This window comes from Centroberyx gerrardi, chromosome 16 (assembly GCF_048128805.1).
Source record: "Centroberyx gerrardi isolate f3 chromosome 16, fCenGer3.hap1.cur.20231027, whole genome shotgun sequence".
Lineage (NCBI taxonomy): Eukaryota > Metazoa > Chordata > Actinopteri > Beryciformes > Berycidae > Centroberyx > Centroberyx gerrardi.
This window is the reverse complement of record NC_136012.1, coordinates 5,585,917-5,602,072: the sequence shown is the minus strand read 5'-3', so window position 1 is coordinate 5,602,072 and position 16,156 is coordinate 5,585,917. Positions and strand designations below refer to the sequence as shown.

Below are 16,156 nucleotides of genomic sequence, written 5' to 3'. Positions count from 1 at the left end.
TTTCGATCCATCGACCTCTGGGTTATGGGCCCAGCACGCTTCCGCTGCGCCACTCTGCTTTCAATCACCCCAGATCCCTGGCTTAGGAGGCAAGTGCCTTATACATTAGGGCACTGGGGCTACACCCACAGCTGCTTGCGGTGTCACGATGTAGACCCAGCACGGTAACGGCTGTTCTCACCTAAAACTGTTGCTAATACATGCTGCTGTGGTGTCCAACCCATGTCAATGTCGACATGGGTTGATTACTCATGTGATGAGAGTAGAACGAAGGCATGGACATTGGAGTCGTGGACATGATGGAGGCTTTCTGTTTGGAAAAGCTAAGATTCAGCAGAGGATGGTTTCGATCCATCGACCTCTGGGTTATGGGCCCAGCACGCTTCCGCTGCGCCACTCTGCTTTCAGTCAGCCAAAACGGGACTTGAACCCACAATCTCTGGCTCCTCATCCATTAGGCCACTGGGACGAGATCAAACAAGCATGGCAACTGGCGTTCTCAGTTAAAACTGTTGCTAATACATGTTTAAAAGTGGATGATGATGTGTCAGCTTCTTTATTGTACTTTGCAAGCAGCCTCTCTGTCCTGTGTTTTGACATTTTCCTGCCATAAAGTTGTAGGTATTGCTAGAAGGATTGAGCACAGCTAACCAGAAGCTTTATGGCAGTGGTGGGATTTGAACCCACGCCTCCAGAGAGACTGGAGCCTAAATCCAGCGCCTTAGACCACTCGGCCACACTACCAGCGTCTCGGTTACGATGCTTGGGAAGCACCTATGGTGTCCACTGCAGCAGAGAGGAGAGAAGGTATGTCAACGTACACATGGGCTGATTTTTCATGCGATGACAGGAGACTGAAGGCAGGAATGTTGTAGTCGTGGACATGATGGAGGCTTTCTGTTTGGAAAAGCTAAGATTTAGCAGAGGATGGTTTCGATCCATCGACCTCTGGGTTATGGGCCCAGCACGCTTCCGCTGCGCCACTCTGCTTTCAATCACCCCAGATCCCTGGCTTTCAATCACCCACAATCCCTGGCTTAGGAGGCCAGTTCCTTATCCATTAGGGGACTGGGGCTACACCTACGGCTGCTTGCGGTGTCACGATGTAGACCCAGCACGGTAATGGCTGTTCTCAGCTAAAATTGTTGCTAATACATGCTGCTGTGGTGTCCAACCCATGTCAATGTCCACATGGGTTGATTACTCATGTGATGAGAGTAGAACGAAGGCATGGACATTGGAGTCGTGGACATGATGGAGGCTTTCTGTTTGGAAAAGCTAAGATTTAGCAGAGGATGGTTTCAATACATCGACCTCTGGGTTATGGGCCTAGCACGCTTCCGCTGCGCCACTCTGCTTTCAATCACCCCAGATGGGACTTGAACCCACAAACTCTGGCTCCTCATCCATTAGGCGACTGGGACGAGAAAGAACAAGCATGGCAACTGGCGTTCTCAGTTAAAACTGTTGCTAATACATGTTTATAAGTGGATGATGATGTGTCAGCTCCTTTATTGGACTTTGCAAGCAGCCTCTCTGTCCTGTGTTTTGACATTTTCCTGACATAAAGTTATAGGTATTGCTAGAAGGATTGAGCACAGCTAACCAGAAGCTTTATGGCAGTGGTGGGATTTGAACCCACGCCTCCAGAGAGACTGGAGCCTAAATCCAGTGCCTTAGACCACTCGGCCACACTACCAGCGTCTCGGTTACGATGCTTGGGAAGCACCTATGGTGTCCACTGCAGCAGAGAGGAGAGAAGGTATGTCAATGTACACATAGGCTGATTTTTCATGCGATGACAGGAGAATGAAGGCAGGAATGTTGTAGTCTGGGACATGGTGGAGGCTTTCTGTTTGGAAAAGCTAAGATTTAGCAGAGGATGGTTTCGATCCATCGACCTCTGGGTTATGGGCCCAGCACGCTTCCGCTGCGCCACTCTGCTTTCAATCACCCCAGATCCCTGGCTTTCAATCACCCACAATCCCTGGCTTAGGAGGCAAGTGCCTTATCCATTAGGGCACTGGGGCTACACCCACGGCTGCTTGCGGTGTCACGATGTAGACCCAGCACGGTAACGGCTGTTCTCAGCTAAAACTGTTGCTAATACATGCTGCTGTGGTGTCCAACCCATGTCAATGTCGACATGGGTTGATTACTCATGTGATGAGAGTAGAACGAAGGCATGGACATTGGAGTCGTGGACATGATGGAGGCTTTCTGTTTGGAAAAGCTAAGATTTAGCAGAGGATGGTTTCGATCCATCGACCTCTGGGTTATGGGCCCAGCACGCTTCCCCTGCGCCACTCTGCTTTCAATCACCCCAGATCCCTGGCTTTCAATCACCCACAATCCCTGGCTTAGGAGGCAAGTGCCTTATCCATTAGGGCACTGGGGCTACACCCACGGCTGCTTGCGGTGTCACGATGTAGACCCAGCACGGTAACGGCTGTTCTCAGCTAAAACTGTTGCTAATACATGCTGCTGTGGTGTCCAACCCATGTCAATGTCGACATGGGTTGATTACTCATGTGATGAGAGTAGAACGAAGGCATGGACATTGGAGTCGTGGACATGATGGAGGCTTTCTGTTTGGAAAAGCTAAGATTTAGCAGAGGATGGTTTCGATCCATCGACCTCTGGGTTATGGGCCCAGCACGCTTCCGCTGCGCCACTCTGCTTTCAATCACCCCAGATGGGACTTGAACCCACAATCCCTGGCTTAGGAGGCCAGTGCCTTATCCATTAGGCCACTGGGGCTACACCCACGGCCTGCTGCGGTGTCACGATGTAGACCCAGCACGGTAACGGCCGTTCTCAGCTAAATCTGTGGCTAATACATGCTGCTGTGGTGTCCAACCCATGTCAATGTCGACATGGGTTGATTACTCATGCGATGACAGGAGAATGAAGGCAGGAATGTTGTAGTCGGGGACATGGTGGAGGCTTTCTGTTTGGAAAAGCTAAGATTTAGCAGAGGATGGTTTCGATCCATCGACCTCTGGGTTATGGGCCCAGCACGCTTCCGCTGCACCACTCTGCTTTCAATCACCCCAGATCCCTGGCTTAGGAGGCAAGTGCCTTATACATTAGGGCACTGGGGCTACACCCACAGCTGCTTGCGGTGTCACGATGTAGACCCAGCACGGTAACGGCTGTTCTCACCTAAAACTGTTGCTAATACATGCTGCTGTGGTGTCCAACCCATGTCAATGTCGACATGGGTTGATTACTCATGTGATGAGAGTAGAACGAAGGCATGGACATTGGAGTCGTGGACATGATGGAGGCTTTCTGTTTGGAAAAGCTAAGATTCAGCAGAGGATGGTTTCGATCCATCGACCTCTGGGTTATGGGCCCAGCACGCTTCCGCTGCGCCACTCTGCTTTCAGTCAGCCAAAACGGGACTTGAACCCACAATCTCTGGCTCCTCATCCATTAGGCCACTGGGACGAGATCAAACAAGCATGGCAACTGGCGTTCTCAGTTAAAACTGTTGCTAATACATGTTTAAAAGTGGATGATGATGTGTCAGCTTCTTTATTGTACTTTGCAAGCAGCCTCTCTGTCCTGTGTTTTGACATTTTCCTGCCATAAAGTTGTAGGTATTGCTAGAAGGATTGAGCACAGCTAACCAGAAGCTTTATGGCAGTGGTGGGATTTGAACCCACGCCTCCAGAGAGACTGGAGCCTAAATCCAGCGCCTTAGACCACTCGGCCACACTACCAGCGTCTCGGTTACGATGCTTGGGAAGCACCTATGGTGTCCACTGCAGCAGAGAGGAGAGAAGGTATGTCAACGTACACATGGGCTGATTTTTCATGCGATGACAGGAGACTGAAGGCAGGAATGTTGTAGTCGTGGACATGATGGAGGCTTTCTGTTTGGAAAAGCTAAGATTTAGCAGAGGATGGTTTCGATCCATCGACCTCTGGGTTATGGGCCCAGCACGCTTCCGCTGCGCCACTCTGCTTTCAGTCACCCCAGATCCCTGGCTTTCAATCACCCACAATCCCTGGCTTAGGAGGCCAGTTCCTTATCCATTAGGGGACTGGGGCTACACCTACGGCTGCTTGCGGTGTCACGATGTAGACCCAGCACGGTAATGGCTGTTCTCAGCTAAAATTGTTGCTAATACATGCTGCTGTGGTGTCCAACCCATGTCAATGTCCACATGGGTTGATTACTCATGTGATGAGAGTAGAACGAAGGCATGGACATTGGAGTCGTGGACATGATGGAGGCTTTCTGTTTGGAAAAGCTAAGATTTAGCAGAGGATGGTTTCAATACATCGACCTCTGGGTTATGGGCCTAGCACGCTTCCGCTGCGCCACTCTGCTTTCAATCACCCCAGATGGGACTTGAACCCACAAACTCTGGCTCCTCATCCATTAGGCGACTGGGACGAGAAAGAACAAGCATGGCAACTGGCGTTCTCAGTTAAAACTGTTGCTAATACATGTTTATAAGTGGATGATGATGTGTCAGCTCCTTTATTGGACTTTGCAAGCAGCCTCTCTGTCCTGTGTTTTGACATTTTCCTGACATAAAGTTATAGGTATTGCTAGAAGGATTGAGCACAGCTAACCAGAAGCTTTATGGCAGTGGTGGGATTTGAACCCACGCCTCCAGAGAGACTGGAGCCTAAATCCAGTGCCTTAGACCACTCGGCCACACTACCAGCGTCTCGGTTACGATGCTTGGGAAGCACCTATGGTGTCCACTGCAGCAGAGAGGAGAGAAGGTATGTCAATGTACACATAGGCTGATTTTTCATGCGATGACAGGAGAATGAAGGCAGGAATGTTGTAGTCTGGGACATGGTGGAGGCTTTCTGTTTGGAAAAGCTAAGATTTAGCAGAGGATGGTTTCGATCCATCGACCTCTGGGTTATGGGCCCAGCACGCTTCCGCTGCGCCACTCTGCTTTCAATCACCCCAGATCCCTGGCTTTCAATCACCCACAATCCCTGGCTTAGGAGGCAAGTGCCTTATCCATTAGGGCACTGGGGCTACACCCACGGCTGCTTGCGGTGTCACGATGTAGACCCAGCACGGTAACGGCTGTTCTCAGCTAAAACTGTTGCTAATACATGCTGCTGTGGTGTCCAACCCATGTCAATGTCGACATGGGTTGATTACTCATGTGATGAGAGTAGAACGAAGGCATGGACATTGGAGTCGTGGACATGATGGAGGCTTTCTGTTTGGAAAAGCTAAGATTTAGCAGAGGATGGTTTCGATCCATCGACCTCTGGGTTATGGGCCCAGCACGCTTCCCCTGCGCCACTCTGCTTTCAATCACCCCAGATCCCTGGCTTTCAATCACCCACAATCCCTGGCTTAGGAGGCAAGTGCCTTATCCATTAGGGCACTGGGGCTACACCCACGGCTGCTTGCGGTGTCACGATGTAGACCCAGCACGGTAACGGCTGTTCTCAGCTAAAACTGTTGCTAATACATGCTGCTGTGGTGTCCAACCCATGTCAATGTCGACATGGGTTGATTACTCATGTGATGAGAGTAGAACGAAGGCATGGACATTGGAGTCGTGGACATGATGGAGGCTTTCTGTTTGGAAAAGCTAAGATTTAGCAGAGGATGGTTTCGATCCATCGACCTCTGGGTTATGGGCCCAGCACGCTTCCGCTGCGCCACTCTGCTTTCAATCACCCCAGATGGGACTTGAACCCACAATCCCTGGCTTAGGAGGCCAGTGCCTTATCCATTAGGCCACTGGGGCTACACCCACGGCCTGCTGCGGTGTCACGATGTAGACCCAGCACGGTAACGGCCGTTCTCAGCTAAATCTGTGGCTAATACATGCTGCTGTGGTGTCCAACCCATGTCAATGTCGACATGGGTTGATTACTCATGCGATGACAGGAGAATGAAGGCAGGAATGTTGTAGTCGGGGACATGGTGGAGGCTTTCTGTTTGGAAAAGCTAAGATTTAGCAGAGGATGGTTTCGATCCATCGACCTCTGGGTTATGGGCCCAGCACGCTTCCGCTGCGCCACTCTGCTTTCAATCACCCCAGATCCCTGGCTTAGGAGGCAAGTGCCTTATACATTAGGGCACTGGGGCTACACCCACAGCTGCTTGCGGTGTCACGATGTAGACCCAGCACGGTAACGGCTGTTCTCACCTAAAACTGTTGCTAATACATGCTGCTGTGGTGTCCAACCCATGTCAATGTCGACATGGGTTGATTACTCATGTGATGAGAGTAGAACGAAGGCATGGACATTGGAGTCGTGGACATGATGGAGGCTTTCTGTTTGGAAAAGCTAAGATTCAGCAGAGGATGGTTTCGATCCATCGACCTCTGGGTTATGGGCCCAGCACGCTTCCGCTGCGCCACTCTGCTTTCAGTCAGCCAAAACGGGACTTGAACCCACAATCTCTGGCTCCTCATCCATTAGGCCACTGGGACGAGATCAAACAAGCATGGCAACTGGCGTTCTCAGTTAAAACTGTTGCTAATACATGTTTAAAAGTGGATGATGATGTGTCAGCTTCTTTATTGTACTTTGCAAGCAGCCTCTCTGTCCTGTGTTTTGACATTTTCCTGCCATAAAGTTGTAGGTATTGCTAGAAGGATTGAGCACAGCTAACCAGAAGCTTTATGGCAGTGGTGGGATTTGAACCCACGCCTCCAGAGAGACTGGAGCCTAAATCCAGCGCCTTAGACCACTCGGCCACACTACCAGCGTCTCGGTTACGATGCTTGGGAAGCACCTATGGTGTCCACTGCAGCAGAGAGGAGAGAAGGTATGTCAACGTACACATGGGCTGATTTTTCATGCGATGACAGGAGACTGAAGGCAGGAATGTTGTAGTCGTGGACATGATGGAGGCTTTCTGTTTGGAAAAGCTAAGATTTAGCAGAGGATGGTTTCGATCCATCGACCTCTGGGTTATGGGCCCAGCACGCTTCCGCTGCGCCACTCTGCTTTCAATCACCCCAGATCCCTGGCTTTCAATCACCCACAATCCCTGGCTTAGGAGGCCAGTTCCTTATCCATTAGGGGACTGGGGCTACACCTACGGCTGCTTGCGGTGTCACGATGTAGACCCAGCACGGTAATGGCTGTTCTCAGCTAAAATTGTTGCTAATACATGCTGCTGTGGTGTCCAACCCATGTCAATGTCCACATGGGTTGATTACTCATGTGATGAGAGTAGAACGAAGGCATGGACATTGGAGTCGTGGACATGATGGAGGCTTTCTGTTTGGAAAAGCTAAGATTTAGCAGAGGATGGTTTCAATACATCGACCTCTGGGTTATGGGCCTAGCACGCTTCCGCTGCGCCACTCTGCTTTCAATCACCCCAGATGGGACTTGAACCCACAAACTCTGGCTCCTCATCCATTAGGCGACTGGGACAAGAAAGAACAAGCATGGCAACTGGCGTTCTCAGTTAAAACTGTTGCTAATACATGTTTATAAGTGGATGATGATGTGTCAGCTCCTTTATTGGACTTTGCAAGCAGCCTCTCTGTCCTGTGTTTTGACATTTTCCTGACATAAAGTTATAGGTATTGCTAGAAGGATTGAGCACAGCTAACCAGAAGCTTTATGGCAGTGGTGGGATTTGAACCCACGCCTCCAGAGAGACTGGAGCCTAAATCCAGTGCCTTAGACCACTCGGCCACACTACCAGCGTCTCGGTTACGATGCTTGGGAAGCACCTATGGTGTCCACTGCAGCAGAGAGGAGAGAAGGTATGTCAATGTACACATAGGCTGATTTTTCATGCGATGACAGGAGAATGAAGGCAGGAATGTTGTAGTCTGGGACATGGTGGAGGCTTTCTGTTTGGAAAAGCTAAGATTTAGCAGAGGATGGTTTCGATCCATCGACCTCTGGGTTATGGGCCCAGCACGCTTCCGCTGCGCCACTCTGCTTTCAATCACCCCAGATCCCTGGCTTTCAATCACCCACAATCCCTGGCTTAGGAGGCAAGTGCCTTATCCATTAGGGCACTGGGGCTACACCCACGGCTGCTTGCGGTGTCACGATGTAGACCCAGCACGGTAACGGCTGTTCTCAGCTAAAACTGTTGCTAATACATGCTGCTGTGGTGTCCAACCCATGTCAATGTCGACATGGGTTGATTACTCATGTGATGAGAGTAGAACGAAGGCATGGACATTGGAGTCGTGGACATGATGGAGGCTTTCTGTTTGGAAAAGCTAAGATTTAGCAGAGGATGGTTTCGATCCATCGACCTCTGGGTTATGGGCCCAGCACGCTTCCGCTGCGCCACTCTGCTTTCAATCACCCCAGATCCCTGGCTTTCAATCACCCACAATCCCTGGCTTAGGAGGCAAGTGCCTTATCCATTAGGGCACTGGGGCTACACCCACGGCTGCTTGCGGTGTCACGATGTAGACCCAGCACGGTAACGGCTGTTCTCAGCTAAAACTGTTGCTAATACATGCTGCTGTGGTGTCCAACCCATGGCAATGTCGACATGGGTTGATTACTCATGTGATGAGAGTAGAACGAAGGCATGGACATTGGAGTCGTGGACATGATGGAGGCTTTCTGTTTGGAAAAGCTAAGATTTAGCAGAGGATGGTTTCGATCCATCGACCTCTGGGTTATGGGCCCAGCACGCTTCCGCTGCGCCACTCTGCTTTCAATCACCCCAGATGGGACTTGAACCCACAATCCCTGGCTTAGGAGGCCAGTGCCTTATCCATTAGGCCACTGGGGCTACACCAATGGCCTGCTGCGGTGTCACGATGTAGACCCAGCACGGTAACGGCCGTTCTCAGCTAAATCTGTGGCTAATACATGCTGCTGTGGTGTCCAACCCATGTCAATGTCGACATGGGTTGATTACTCATGCGATGACAGGAGAATGAAGGCAGGAATGTTGTAGTCGGGGACATGGTGGAGGCTTTCTGTTTGGAAAAGCTAAGATTTAGCAGAGGATGGTTTCGATCCATCGACCTCTGGGTTATGGGCCCAGCACGCTTCCGCTGCACCACTCTGCTTTCAATCACCCCAGATCCCTGGCTTAGGAGGCAAGTGCCTTATACATTAGGGCACTGGGGCTACACCCACAGCTGCTTGCGGTGTCACGATGTAGACCCAGCACGGTAACGGCTGTTCTCACCTAAAACTGTTGCTAATACATGCTGCTGTGGTGTCCAACCCATGTCAATGTCGACATGGGTTGATTACTCATGTGATGAGAGTAGAACGAAGGCATGGACATTGGAGTCGTGGACATGATGGAGGCTTTCTGTTTGGAAAAGCTAAGATTCAGCAGAGGATGGTTTCGATCCATCGACCTCTGGGTTATGGGCCCAGCACGCTTCCGCTGCGCCACTCTGCTTTCAGTCAGCCAAAACGGGACTTGAACCCACAATCTCTGGCTCCTCATCCATTAGGCCACTGGGACGAGATCAAACAAGCATGGCAACTGGCGTTCTCAGTTAAAACTGTTGCTAATACATGTTTAAAAGTGGATGATGATGTGTCAGCTTCTTTATTGTACTTTGCAAGCAGCCTCTCTGTCCTGTGTTTTGACATTTTCCTGCCATAAAGTTGTAGGTATTGCTAGAAGGATTGAGCACAGCTAACCAGAAGCTTTATGGCAGTGGTGGGATTTGAACCCACGCCTCCAGAGAGACTGGAGCCTAAATCCAGCGCCTTAGACCACTCGGCCACACTACCAGCGTCTCGGTTACGATGCTTGGGAAGCACCTATGGTGTCCACTGCAGCAGAGAGGAGAGAAGGTATGTCAACGTACACATGGGCTGATTTTTCATGCGATGACAGGAGACTGAAGGCAGGAATGTTGTAGTCGTGGACATGATGGAGGCTTTCTGTTTGGAAAAGCTAAGATTTAGCAGAGGATGGTTTCGATCCATCGACCTCTGGGTTATGGGCCCAGCACGCTTCCGCTGCGCCACTCTGCTTTCAGTCACCCCAGATCCCTGGCTTTCAATCACCCACAATCCCTGGCTTAGGAGGCCAGTTCCTTATCCATTAGGGGACTGGGGCTACACCTACGGCTGCTTGCGGTGTCACGATGTAGACCCAGCACGGTAATGGCTGTTCTCAGCTAAAATTGTTGCTAATACATGCTGCTGTGGTGTCCAACCCATGTCAATGTCCACATGGGTTGATTACTCATGTGATGAGAGTAGAACGAAGGCATGGACATTGGAGTCGTGGACATGATGGAGGCTTTCTGTTTGGAAAAGCTAAGATTTAGCAGAGGATGGTTTCAATACATCGACCTCTGGGTTATGGGCCTAGCACGCTTCCGCTGCGCCACTCTGCTTTCAATCACCCCAGATGGGACTTGAACCCACAAACTCTGGCTCCTCATCCATTAGGCGACTGGGACGAGAAAGAACAAGCATGGCAACTGGCGTTCTCAGTTAAAACTGTTGCTAATACATGTTTATAAGTGGATGATGATGTGTCAGCTCCTTTATTGGACTTTGCAAGCAGCCTCTCTGTCCTGTGTTTTGACATTTTCCTGACATAAAGTTATAGGTATTGCTAGAAGGATTGAGCACAGCTAACCAGAAGCTTTATGGCAGTGGTGGGATTTGAACCCACGCCTCCAGAGAGACTGGAGCCTAAATCCAGTGCCTTAGACCACTCGGCCACACTACCAGCGTCTCGGTTACGATGCTTGGGAAGCACCTATGGTGTCCACTGCAGCAGAGAGGAGAGAAGGTATGTCAATGTACACATAGGCTGATTTTTCATGCGATGACAGGAGAATGAAGGCAGGAATGTTGTAGTCTGGGACATGGTGGAGGCTTTCTGTTTGGAAAAGCTAAGATTTAGCAGAGGATGGTTTCGATCCATCGACCTCTGGGTTATGGGCCCAGCACGCTTCCGCTGCGCCACTCTGCTTTCAATCACCCCAGATCCCTGGCTTTCAATCACCCACAATCCCTGGCTTAGGAGGCAAGTGCCTTATCCATTAGGGCACTGGGGCTACACCCACGGCTGCTTGCGGTGTCACGATGTAGACCCAGCACGGTAACGGCTGTTCTCAGCTAAAACTGTTGCTAATACATGCTGCTGTGGTGTCCAACCCATGTCAATGTCGACATGGGTTGATTACTCATGTGATGAGAGTAGAACGAAGGCATGGACATTGGAGTCGTGGACATGATGGAGGCTTTCTGTTTGGAAAAGCTAAGATTTAGCAGAGGATGGTTTCGATCCATCGACCTCTGGGTTATGGGCCCAGCACGCTTCCGCTGCGCCACTCTGCTTTCAATCACCCCACATGGGACTTGAACCCACAATCCCTGGCTTAGGAGGCCAGTGCCTTATCCATTAGGCCACTGGGGCTACACCCATGGCCTGCTGCGGTGTCACGATGTAGACCCAGCACGGTAACGGCCGTTCTCAGCTAAATCTGTGGCTAATACATGCTGCTGTGGTGTCCAACCCATGTCAATGTCGACATGGGTTGATTACTCATGCGATGACAGGAGAATGAAGGCAGGAATGTTGTAGTCGGGGACATGGTGGAGGCTTTCTGTTTGGAAAAGCTAAGATTTAGCAGAGGATGGTTTCGATCCATCGACCTCTGGGTTATGGGCCCAGCACGCTTCCGCTGCGCCACTCTGCTTTCAATCACCCCATATCCCTGGCTTAGGAGGCAAGCGCCTTATACATTAGGGCACTGGGGCTACACCCACAGCTGCTTGCGGTGTCACGATGTAGACCCAGCACGGTAACGGCTGTTCTCACCTAAAACTGTTGCTAATACATGCTGCTGTGGTGTCCAACCCATGTCAATGTCGACATGGGTTGATTACTCATGTGATGAGAGTAGAACGAAGGCATGGACATTGGAGTCGTGGACATGATGGAGGCTTTCTGTTTGGAAAAGCTAAGATTCAGCAGAGGATGGTTTCGATCCATCGACCTCTGGGTTATGGGCCCAGCACGCTTCCGCTGCGCCACTCTGCTTTCAGTCAGCCAAAACGGGACTTGAACCCACAATCTCTGGCTCCTCATCCATTAGGCCACTGGGACGAGATCAAACAAGCATGGCAACTGGCGTTCTCAGTTAAAACTGTTGCTAATACATGTTTAAAAGTGGATGATGATGTGTCAGCTTCTTTATTGTACTTTGCAAGCAGCCTCTCTGTCCTGTGTTTTGACATTTTCCTGCCATAAAGTTGTAGGTATTGCTAGAAGGATTGAGCACAGCTAACCAGAAGCTTTATGGCAGTGGTGGGATTTGAACCCACGCCTCCAGAGAGACTGGAGCCTAAATCCAGCGCCTTAGACCACTCGGCCACACTACCAGCGTCTCGGTTACGATGCTTGGGAAGCACCTATGGTGTCCACTGCAGCAGAGAGGAGAGAAGGTATGTCAACGTACACATGGGCTGATTTTTCATGCGATGACAGGAGACTGAAGGCAGGAATGTTGTAGTCGTGGACATGATGGAGGCTTTCTGTTTGGAAAAGCTAAGATTTAGCAGAGGATGGTTTCGATCCATCGACCTCTGGGTTATGGGCCCAGCACGCTTCCGCTGCGCCACTCTGCTTTCAATCACCCCAGATCCCTGGCTTTCAATCACCCACAATCCCTGGCTTAGGAGGCCAGTTCCTTATCCATTAGGGGACTGGGGCTACACCTACGGCTGCTTGCGGTGTCACGATGTAGACCCAGCACGGTAATGGCTGTTCTCAGCTAAAATTGTTGCTAATACATGCTGCTGTGGTGTCCAACCCATGTCAATGTCCACATGGGTTGATTACTCATGTGATGAGAGTAGAACGAAGGCATGGACATTGGAGTCGTGGACATGATGGAGGCTTTCTGTTTGGAAAAGCTAAGATTTAGCAGAGGATGGTTTCAATACATCGACCTCTGGGTTATGGGCCTAGCACGCTTGCGCTGCGCCACTCTGCTTTCAATCACCCCAGATGGGACTTGAACCCACAAACTCTGGCTCCTCATCCATTAGGCGACTGGGACGAGAAAGAACAAGCATGGCAACTGGCGTTCTCAGTTAAAACTGTTGCTAATACATGTTTATAAGTGGATGATGATGTGTCAGCTCCTTTATTGGACTTTGCAAGCAGCCTCTCTGTCCTGTGTTTTGACATTTTCCTGACATAAAGTTATAGGTATTGCTAGAAGGATTGAGCACAGCTAACCAGAAGCTTTATGGCAGTGGTGGGATTTGAACCCACGCCTCCAGAGAGACTGGAGCCTAAATCCAGTGCCTTAGACCACTCGGCCACACTACCAGCGTCTCGGTTACGATGCTTGGGAAGCACCTATGGTGTCCACTGCAGCAGAGAGGAGAGAAGGTATGTCAATGTACACATAGGCTGATTTTTCATGCGATGACAGGAGAATGAAGGCAGGAATGTTGTAGTCTGGGACATGGTGGAGGCTTTCTGTTTGGAAAAGCTAAGATTTAGCAGAGGATGGTTTCGATCCATCGACCTCTGGGTTATGGGCCCAGCACGCTTCCGCTGCGCCACTCTGCTTTCAATCACCCCAGATCCCTGGCTTTCAATCACCCACAATCCCTGGCTTAGGAGGCAAGTGCCTTATCCATTAGGGCACTGGGGCTACACCCACGGCTGCTTGCGGTGTCACGATGTAGACCCAGCACGGTAACGGCTGTTCTCAGCTAAAACTGTTGCTAATACATGCTGCTGTGGTGTCCAACCCATGTCAATGTCGACATGGGTTGATTACTCATGTGATGAGAGTAGAACGAAGGCATGGACATTGGAGTCGTGGACATGATGGAGGCTTTCTGTTTGGAAAAGCTAAGATTTAGCAGAGGATGGTTTCGATCCATCGACCTCTGGGTTATGGGCCCAGCACGCTTCCGCTGCGCCACTCTGCTTTCAATCACCCCAGATGGGACTTGAACCCACAATCCCTGGCTTAGGAGGCCAGTGCCTTATCCATTAGGCCACTGGGGCTACACCCATGGCCTGCTGCGGTGTCACGATGTAGACCCAGCACGGTAACGGCCGTTCTCAGCTAAATCTGTGGCTAATACATGCTGCTGTGGTGTCCAACCCATGTCAATGTCGACATGGGTTGATTACTCATGCGATGACAGGAGAATGAAGGCAGGAATGTTGTAGTCGGGGACATGGTGGAGGCTTTCTGTTTGGAAAAGCTAAGATTTAGCAGAGGATGGTTTCGATCCATCGACCTCTGGGTTATGGGCCCAGCACGCTTCCGCTGCGCCACTCTGCTTTCAATCACCCCAGATCCCTGGCTTAGGAGGCAAGTGCCTTATACATTAGGGCACTGGGGCTACACCCACAGCTGCTTGCGGTGTCACGATGTAGACCCAGCACGGTAACGGCTGTTCTCACCTAAAACTGTTGCTAATACATGCTGCTGTGGTGTCCAACCCATGTCAATGTCGACATGGGTTGATTACTCATGTGATGAGAGTAGAACGAAGGCATGGACATTGGAGTCGTGGACATGATGGAGGCTTTCTGTTTGGAAAAGCTAAGATTCAGCAGAGGATGGTTTCGATCCATCGACCTCTGGGTTATGGGCCCAGCACGCTTCCGCTGCGCCACTCTGCTTTCAGTCAGCCAAAACGGGACTTGAACCCACAATCTCTGGCTCCTCATCCATTAGGCCACTGGGACGAGATCAAACAAGCATGGCAACTGGCGTTCTCAGTTAAAACTGTTGCTAATACATGTTTAAAAGTGGATGATGATGTGTCAGCTTCTTTATTGTACTTTGCAAGCAGCCTCTCTGTCCTGTGTTTTGACATTTTCCTGCCATAAAGTTGTAGGTATTGCTAGAAGGATTGAGCACAGCTAACCAGAAGCTTTATGGCAGTGGTGGGATTTGAACCCACGCCTCCAGAGAGACTGGAGCCTAAATCCAGCGCCTTAGACCACTCGGCCACACTACCAGCGTCTCGGTTACGATGCTTGGGAAGCACCTATGGTGTCCACTGCAGCAGAGAGGAGAGAAGGTATGTCAACGTACACATGGGCTGATTTTTCATGCGATGACAGGAGACTGAAGGCAGGAATGTTGTAGTCGTGGACATGATGGAGGCTTTCTGTTTGGAAAAGCTAAGATTTAGCAGAGGATGGTTTCGATCCATCGACCTCTGGGTTATGGGCCCAGCACGCTTCCGCTGCGCCACTCTGCTTTCAATCACCCCAGATCCCTGGCTTTCAATCACCCACAATCCCTGGCTTAGGAGGCCAGTTCCTTATCCATTAGGGGACTGGGGCTACACCTACGGCTGCTTGCGGTGTCACGATGTAGACCCAGCACGGTAATGGCTGTTCTCAGCTAAAATTGTTGCTAATACATGCTGCTGTGGTGTCCAACCCATGTCAATGTCCACATGGGTTGATTACTCATGTGATGAGAGTAGAACGAAGGCATGGACATTGGAGTCGTGGACATGATGGAGGCTTTCTGTTTGGAAAAGCTAAGATTTAGCAGAGGATGGTTTCAATACATCGACCTCTGGGTTATGGGCCTAGCACGCTTCCGCTGCGCCACTCTGCTTTCAATCACCCCAGATGGGACTTGAACCCACAAACTCTGGCTCCTCATCCATTAGGCGACTGGGACGAGAAAGAACAAGCATGGCAACTGGCGTTCTCAGTTAAAACTGTTGCTAATACATGTTTATAAGTGGATGATGATGTGTCAGCTCCTTTATTGGACTTTGCAAGCAGCCTCTCTGTCCTGTGTTTTGACATTTTCCTGACATAAAGTTATAGGTATTGCTAGAAGGATTGAGCACAGCTAACCAGAAGCTTTATGGCAGTGGTGGGATTTGAACCCACGCCTCCAGAGAGACTGGAGCCTAAATCCAGTGCCTTAGACCACTCGGCCACACTACCAGCGTCTCGGTTACGATGCTTGGGAAGCACCTATGGTGTCCACTGCAGCAGAGAGGAGAGAAGGTATGTCAATGTACACATAGGCTGATTTTTCATGCGATGACAGGAGAATGAAGGCAGGAATGTTGTAGTCTGGGACATGGTGGAGGCTTTCTGTTTGGAAAAGCTAAGATTTAGCAGAGGATGGTTTCGATCCATCGACCTCTGGGTTATGGGCCCAGCACGCTTCCGCTGCGCCACTCTGCTTTCAATCACCCCAGATCCCTGGCTTTC

General features: G+C 50.4%; 17 non-coding genes across 17 annotated transcripts; all 17 read right to left on the bottom strand.

The window, feature by feature from the left end:
• Positions 1-662: 662 nt before the first annotated feature.
• Positions 663-744, bottom strand: trnal-uag (transfer RNA leucine (anticodon UAG)). The gene has a single exon. It is a non-coding gene; the product is annotated as a tRNA-Leu (tRNA).
• An 873-nt stretch (positions 745-1,617) lies between these two features.
• On the bottom strand, positions 1,618-1,699 carry trnal-uag (transfer RNA leucine (anticodon UAG)). The gene has a single exon. It is a non-coding gene; the product is annotated as a tRNA-Leu (tRNA).
• Positions 1,700-2,687: 988 nt separating this feature from the next.
• Positions 2,688-2,760, bottom strand: trnar-ccu (transfer RNA arginine (anticodon CCU)). Its single transcript has one exon. It is a non-coding gene; the product is annotated as a tRNA-Arg (tRNA).
• An 886-nt stretch (positions 2,761-3,646) lies between these two features.
• trnal-uag (transfer RNA leucine (anticodon UAG)) lies at positions 3,647-3,728 on the bottom strand. Its single transcript has one exon. It is a non-coding gene; the product is annotated as a tRNA-Leu (tRNA).
• An 873-nt stretch (positions 3,729-4,601) lies between these two features.
• Positions 4,602-4,683, bottom strand: trnal-uag (transfer RNA leucine (anticodon UAG)). Its single transcript has one exon. It is a non-coding gene; the product is annotated as a tRNA-Leu (tRNA).
• Positions 4,684-5,671: 988 nt separating this feature from the next.
• On the bottom strand, positions 5,672-5,744 carry trnar-ccu (transfer RNA arginine (anticodon CCU)). The gene has a single exon. It is a non-coding gene; the product is annotated as a tRNA-Arg (tRNA).
• An 886-nt stretch (positions 5,745-6,630) lies between these two features.
• trnal-uag (transfer RNA leucine (anticodon UAG)) lies at positions 6,631-6,712 on the bottom strand. The gene has a single exon. It is a non-coding gene; the product is annotated as a tRNA-Leu (tRNA).
• Positions 6,713-7,585: 873 nt separating this feature from the next.
• trnal-uag (transfer RNA leucine (anticodon UAG)) lies at positions 7,586-7,667 on the bottom strand. Its single transcript has one exon. It is a non-coding gene; the product is annotated as a tRNA-Leu (tRNA).
• Positions 7,668-8,655: 988 nt separating this feature from the next.
• Positions 8,656-8,728, bottom strand: trnar-ccu (transfer RNA arginine (anticodon CCU)). The gene has a single exon. It is a non-coding gene; the product is annotated as a tRNA-Arg (tRNA).
• Positions 8,729-9,614: 886 nt separating this feature from the next.
• trnal-uag (transfer RNA leucine (anticodon UAG)) lies at positions 9,615-9,696 on the bottom strand. The gene has a single exon. It is a non-coding gene; the product is annotated as a tRNA-Leu (tRNA).
• An 873-nt stretch (positions 9,697-10,569) lies between these two features.
• trnal-uag (transfer RNA leucine (anticodon UAG)) lies at positions 10,570-10,651 on the bottom strand. Its single transcript has one exon. It is a non-coding gene; the product is annotated as a tRNA-Leu (tRNA).
• Positions 10,652-11,271: 620 nt separating this feature from the next.
• Positions 11,272-11,344, bottom strand: trnar-ccu (transfer RNA arginine (anticodon CCU)). Its single transcript has one exon. It is a non-coding gene; the product is annotated as a tRNA-Arg (tRNA).
• An 886-nt stretch (positions 11,345-12,230) lies between these two features.
• Positions 12,231-12,312, bottom strand: trnal-uag (transfer RNA leucine (anticodon UAG)). Its single transcript has one exon. It is a non-coding gene; the product is annotated as a tRNA-Leu (tRNA).
• An 873-nt stretch (positions 12,313-13,185) lies between these two features.
• trnal-uag (transfer RNA leucine (anticodon UAG)) lies at positions 13,186-13,267 on the bottom strand. The gene has a single exon. It is a non-coding gene; the product is annotated as a tRNA-Leu (tRNA).
• A 620-nt stretch (positions 13,268-13,887) lies between these two features.
• trnar-ccu (transfer RNA arginine (anticodon CCU)) lies at positions 13,888-13,960 on the bottom strand. Its single transcript has one exon. It is a non-coding gene; the product is annotated as a tRNA-Arg (tRNA).
• Positions 13,961-14,846: 886 nt separating this feature from the next.
• Positions 14,847-14,928, bottom strand: trnal-uag (transfer RNA leucine (anticodon UAG)). Its single transcript has one exon. It is a non-coding gene; the product is annotated as a tRNA-Leu (tRNA).
• An 873-nt stretch (positions 14,929-15,801) lies between these two features.
• trnal-uag (transfer RNA leucine (anticodon UAG)) lies at positions 15,802-15,883 on the bottom strand. Its single transcript has one exon. It is a non-coding gene; the product is annotated as a tRNA-Leu (tRNA).
• Between the last annotated feature and the right edge of the window lie 273 nt (positions 15,884-16,156).